Source organism: Mus caroli, unplaced genomic scaffold, assembly GCF_978045245.1.
Source record: "Mus caroli unplaced genomic scaffold, Mus_caroli_1 scaffold_2, whole genome shotgun sequence".
Taxonomy (NCBI): domain Eukaryota; kingdom Metazoa; phylum Chordata; class Mammalia; order Rodentia; family Muridae; genus Mus; species Mus caroli.
This window is the reverse complement of record NW_028227257.1, coordinates 163,069,875-163,075,996: the sequence shown is the minus strand read 5'-3', so window position 1 is coordinate 163,075,996 and position 6,122 is coordinate 163,069,875. Positions and strand designations below refer to the sequence as shown.

At 41.0% G+C, this 6,122-nt stretch overlaps 1 pseudogene; it reads right to left on the bottom strand.

Moving 5' to 3' along the window:
• Nucleotides 1-3,820: 3,820 nt before the first annotated feature.
• LOC110289751 (actin, cytoplasmic 2 pseudogene) lies at nt 3,821-5,054 on the bottom strand (annotated as a pseudogene).
• Between the last annotated feature and the right edge of the window lie 1,068 nt (nt 5,055-6,122).

Sequence of the window (6,122 nt, the reverse complement as noted above, 5' to 3'; positions counted from 1 at the left end):
TTAACGATACCTACCTGTGGCCATTGCCTTACCCCCCAATTCCTGAGGAGCCATGACAAGGAGAAGAGGAAGAGAAGGAAAGTGACCCTAACCAACCACAATTAAAATATTTTCATTTTACTTTGCTGACTTTACTAAAAGAGATAGTACAGAAACAATGCCCTGGGCAGGGGCTATGACACCAGGCACCCTGAGCCTCATTAATTTCCAGGTAAACCCGGCTCTCCCTCCCTGGTATAATCACCACTAATGAGGACTTGGTGAAGCAACCAGAAAACCTAAGGAATGAGGGTTATTGCCAAGTGGGGCCTTGTTTACAGAATTTGCATGAGAGATACTGGAGACAGAGGTTGGAAAAACAAATGGAACAGGAGCCCATATGACAGGGGACAAGGCAGAGCACTCCACACCCAATTACGGGCATAGATTTGCATAGAGCAGCTTCCTCCAGGGTAACTGTTTGTCTTGACCAGGAATGAGGAGTACCGGCTACTTATTTATTTATGGGGTGTAGGGGGCAGCTCACCCAAATACTTCCAGCAAGGAGAGTGAGCTCCAAGTTAAAACTGTCTCCCAGGACTTGAAAACATTAAAGTTGACAGTTCCCAGCTGGCAGAGAAAAATGCGGGTCGAGGACATCACACAGTGGGTTCAAATCCATTGAGTGGATGTCCTCAGGCGAGGTAATAGCTGCTTAGAACTTCTACTTCCCTACTTACATCTGTGCTTAATATTCATTCTACACACTGAATCTTATACATAGATTTTGTGTCTCCTGACTTTACTGACCTCATGTATTAATTCTAATGGTTTATAATTGGCTTAAGAATAGAGAAGATAGGATAATATAGGGGCTGAAGAGATGGTTAGGGGTTAGGGCACAGGCTGTCCTTCCAGAGAAGCCAGGTTCCATTCCCAGCACTTTCACGGTAGCTCCCAACTGTCCAGGTCCTGACCTCTGCAGGCACTAGGCATGCATGTGGTGCACAGGTGTTGACCAAGCAAAACACCCATAGGCATAAAATAAAAACTTTAAAAAAAAAAAAAAAAGAATAGAAGATTAGGAGAGAGCTCTGTGGCAAAACATTCAATCAGCATATAGAAAGCTGTGAGTTCCAGTGGTGTGGGGAGTGGGGCAGTAGCAGAATTAAATTTACATATTTATAGACAATTGATGTTTGAAGAAGGTACCAAGAACACATAACAGGCTCCTCAACAAATGGTGTTAGGAAAACTATTCACATGCAGAGGAATACACAGCAAAGGAAACAATTGACAAAAATTATGGACAAAGAAAAAAGTGCTTACAAATCGTATATCCAATCAGTTAAGACCCAACATATATTAGGAACTCATTAGTAGGAAAATAAACAGCCCAAAGCAGGACCAGAAGAGGCAGATCTTCAAAGAATACATGAAAATATCCCACAAGTATTTGAATAATGCTCACAGGTCATAGGGAAATGCAAATTAAGACAGCAGTTAGGTGAGATCTCATACCTGTTAGAATGCCCAATATCAAAAGACCAACAATAAAAAGTAATGGCAAGGCTTTGGAGGAGAGGGAACCCTTGAACAGTCTGTGAGTATGCAAATTGCTGCAGCAGCTATGAAAAACAGCTTGGCGGTTCCTCCAAGATCTGATAATTGAACAACCTGACTTTGTAGTGAATTCAAGCACCTAGGAAGCAAAGTAGCTCTATGAGCCTAAGGCTAGCCTGGTCTATATAATGTGTCTAGGCCAGGAATACACATAAAATGAGAGAGAGAGAGAGAGAGAGAGAGAGAGAGAGAGAGAGAGAGAGAGAGAGAGAGAGAGAGAGAGAGAGAGAGAGGTGGAGACGCAGAGATACACAGATACACAAAGACAGGGAGACAGAGACAGCCTCTAAACCAGCAATCCCACTACTTGTTGTCTATACAAATGAAACAAAATCAATATAGCAGAGATATCTGTACCCCATATTCACTACAACAGTAGCCACTTCTATTTACTGCAGCAAGTGTTTATAATTGTCAAGATATGGAATCCACATAAGTATCCACTGATGGATGAATAGACAAACCACAATGTTGTTTGTGCACACAAACACACACAGGATACAGCTTATCCTTTATGAAGAAGGACATCTTGACATTCACTCAAATGTGAATGAACCAATAGACACTATGCTAAATGAAAGAAGCCAGGAACAGGAAGGAAATGCCACACTATCAAATCACATATGGAATCTAAAAGTAGAGCTCACGGCAGCAGTGAGTAGAGGGCAGGTTCCCAGGAGCCAAGGAGGATGGGGAGCCATTGCTTATAGGGTAGAAATCTCAGTTAGACAGGATGCTCTATTATATAACAAGCTCCCTAGAATTGATAGCAATGGATTTTGTACTTGAAGGTTGCTAAGAGAATAGATTTTAAACTATTTCAAACTATTCCACAAAATAGAAACAGAGGAATATTGCCAAACTCACTCTATAAGACCATAGTCATCCTGACACATAAACCACACAAAGACTCAACAAAGAAAATGAATTTCAGACCAGTTTCCCTTATGAACATTGATGCAAAAATAATAAAATACTCACAAACCGAATCAAAGAATACATCAAAAACATCATCCACTATGATCAAGTAGGCTTCATCCCAGCGATGAAGAGATGATTCAATATATGAAAATCCATCAATGTAATCCATCATATAAACAAACTGAAAGAAAAAGTCACATAATCATCTCATTAGATGCTTAAAAAGTCTTTGACAAAATCCAACACCCTTTCATGATTAAAGTCTTGAAGAGATCAGGGATACAAGGTGCATATCTAAACATAAAAATGCAATATACAGCAAGCCAAAAGCCAACATCAAATTCAATGTAGAGAAACTTAAAACAATTCCACTAAAACCAGGACAAGACAGGGCTGCCTAATCTCTCCCTATCTATCCAATATAGTTCTTGAAGTTCTAGCCAGAGCAATAAGACAACTGAAGGAGATCAAAGGGATATAAATTGGAAAGAAAGAAGTCAAAGTATTGTCATTCACAGATGATATGATAATATATGTAAGAGACACCAAAATTCTTTTTTTTTTCTTGTTGTTTTTTTGGGTTTTTTTTTTTTTTTTGGTTTGGTACTTTAGCACTTTTATTTTTCTGTACACAATTTTATTTTTATTTTCTGTACATTGCTGGGGCCTAATATTCTCACTGAACAGCAGAAAACCAAAATTTGTCATTTCATAAAGACTTGAATGCAAAAAACCTTACATAAAAGGATGGATACATTTACTGGTGTTAATGAAAATGTTCCCTATTTGAGTCAAGTAACAACCCATGTCAGTCAGAAGGGGAAAACAAAAACAAAAAAGAACACGGAAACTGGGCCCTAAGGCTCGGATTCTCACTCTCATAGACCAGCAAGATGGAAGTGGTAACTGGTCCAGGAACTCTTCTCAGACTCAGGAAAGCCTGGAAGTCTGTGGTCGGTTAACACCCTGCACAGACCATCACTACTTGGTGCTCACACAGATCTACCAGGCTGGGGATTTCTCATCCACAGTGTGCTCTCCTCAGCCACCAAGGGCCCGAGCCACATGGATTATGGCTAAATCAAGATATGCACAGGGTGTTAAACTTATACCAAGGGAACTGTTAACCTGAGTACAAGGTCAAAACTCAGCAACAAGTGCTACGGTCCAGTGCTGATACCAGATACAAGCTTCAAGTTTGTATTTCTTTTCTTTTTCAAAGGCTTATTTATTCCAGTTTCATGAGACTAGATAAGGTGTACGCATTTGCCTGGGCAAATTGATGCTTCACATCAGCTCATGCAGCAGATGCCTGGCACCTGCTCAGTCCTTCTACGAAGCAGTGAGGGTGGATAATGGAAGGGTCTGGCTTGCCATACTCCTGCTTGTTGATCCACATCTACTGGAAAGTGAACAGTGAGGCCAGCATGGAGCCACTAATCCAAACTGAGTACTTGCACTCGAGGGGAGCAACAGTCTTTCTTTTTTCTTTTTCTTTTTTTTTTTTATTATTTCTTTTTTACTAGATTATTTTCTTTATTTGCATTTCAAATGTTATCCCCTTTCCTCATTTCCCCTCCAAAAACCTCCCTATTTCATCCCCCCTCCCCCTGCTCACTAACTCACCCACTCCCACTTCCCTTTCCTGGCATTCCCCTACACTGGGGCATCGAGCCTTCACAGGACCAAGGGCCTCTCCTCCCATCGATGTCCCACAAGGCCATCCTCTGCTATGTATGTGGCTAGAGCCATGGGTCCCTCCATGTGTACTCTTTGGTTGAGTCCCTGGGAGCTCTGGGGGTACTGGTTGGTTCATACTGTTGTTACTCCTATAGGGCTGCAAACCCCTTCAGCTCCTTGGGTCCTTTCTCTATCTCCTCCATTGGGGACCCTGTGGGAGCAATAATCTTAATCTTCATTGTACTGGGTGTTATCCCTCTGCATCCTGTCAACAATGCCTAGATACATGGTGGTACCACCAGACAGCACTGTACTGGCACACAGGTCTTTGCTGATGTCCACATCGCACTTCATGATGGGGTTGAAGGTCTCATGGAAGCCACAGGACTCCATGCCCAGTAGGAAAGGCTAGAAGGGAGCCTTTGGACTCCAGAATCACTCATTGCTGATGGTGATCACCTGCACATCTGGCAGCTCATAACTATACTTCAAGGAACTGGAGAATGCTGCAGTTGATGTCTTTGCTCAAAATCCAGGGCAACATAGGACAGCTTCTCCCTAATGTCATAAACAACTTCCCTCTCCGCAGTGGTGGTAAAACTGTAGCCCTGCTCAGTCAGCACCTACATGAGATAGTATATCAGGTCCCAACCAGCCAGGTTCAGAAGCAAGATGGTGTGGGGAAGGGTGAGTAGTTCTTATAGATGGGCATTGTATTCATGACCCTGTCACCAGAGTCCATGACAATGCCAGTTGTGTGCCCAGATACATACAAGAACAGTTCTGCCTGAATGGCCATGTACGCACGTGACTGGGGTATTAAAGATTTCAAACATTATCTGCTTCATCTTCTCTCTTTGGACCCCAAAAATTCTACAAGATAACTTCTATAGCTGATAAACACCTTAAGCAAAGTGGCTAGATACAAAATTAACTTTTAAAAACATCAGTAGTTTTCTTTTATATAAACCATAGACAGGCTGAGAAAGAAATTAGGGAAACAACACCTTTAACAATAGCCACAAATAATATGAAATATCTTGGTGTAACTCTAAGCAAGCAAGAGAAAGACAAGTATGACAAGAACCTCAAGTCTCTGAAGAAAGAAATTGAGGAAAATTTCAGAAGATGTAAAGATCTCCCATTCTCACGGATTGGAGGGTTAACATAGTGAAATGGCCATTTTTACCAAAAGCAATCTACAGATTCAATACAGTTCCCATCAAAATTCCAACTCAATTCTTTACAGACCTTGAAAGAGCAATTCTCAACTTCATATGGAAAAACAGAATAGCTAAATGAAACTGAAAAGCTTCTGTAAAGCAAAGGACACCATCAACAGGACAAAGCAGCAGCAGGACAGTGGGAAAAGGTCTTCACCAAACGTATATCTAACAGAGGACTAATATCCAAAATGTATAAAAAAAATTTCAAGAAATTATACACTAACAAACAAAATAATTCAATTAAAAAATGGGATATAGAGCTAAACAGAGAATTCTCAGCAGAGGAATCTCTAATGGCCACAAAGCACTTAGAGAAATGTTCAATATCCTTAGTCATCGGGGAAATGCAAATCAAAATGCCTTTGAGATTCCATCTTATACCTGTCAGAATAGCTAAGATCAAAAACTCAGGTGACAGCGCTCGCTCTTGAGGATGTGGAGAAAGAGGTACACTCCTTCATGGCTGGTGGGAGTGCAAATTTCTACAGCTACTTTGGAAATCAATTTGGCAGTTTCTCAGACAACTTCAAATAGTTCTACCACAAGACTCACCTATTCCACTCCTAGGCATATAGCAAAAAGATACTCCACCATACCACAAGGACACTTGCTCAACTGTTCATAGCTGCTTTATTCATTATACCCAGAAACTGAAAACAACCTAGATGTCCCTCAACAAAAGGATGGATTAAA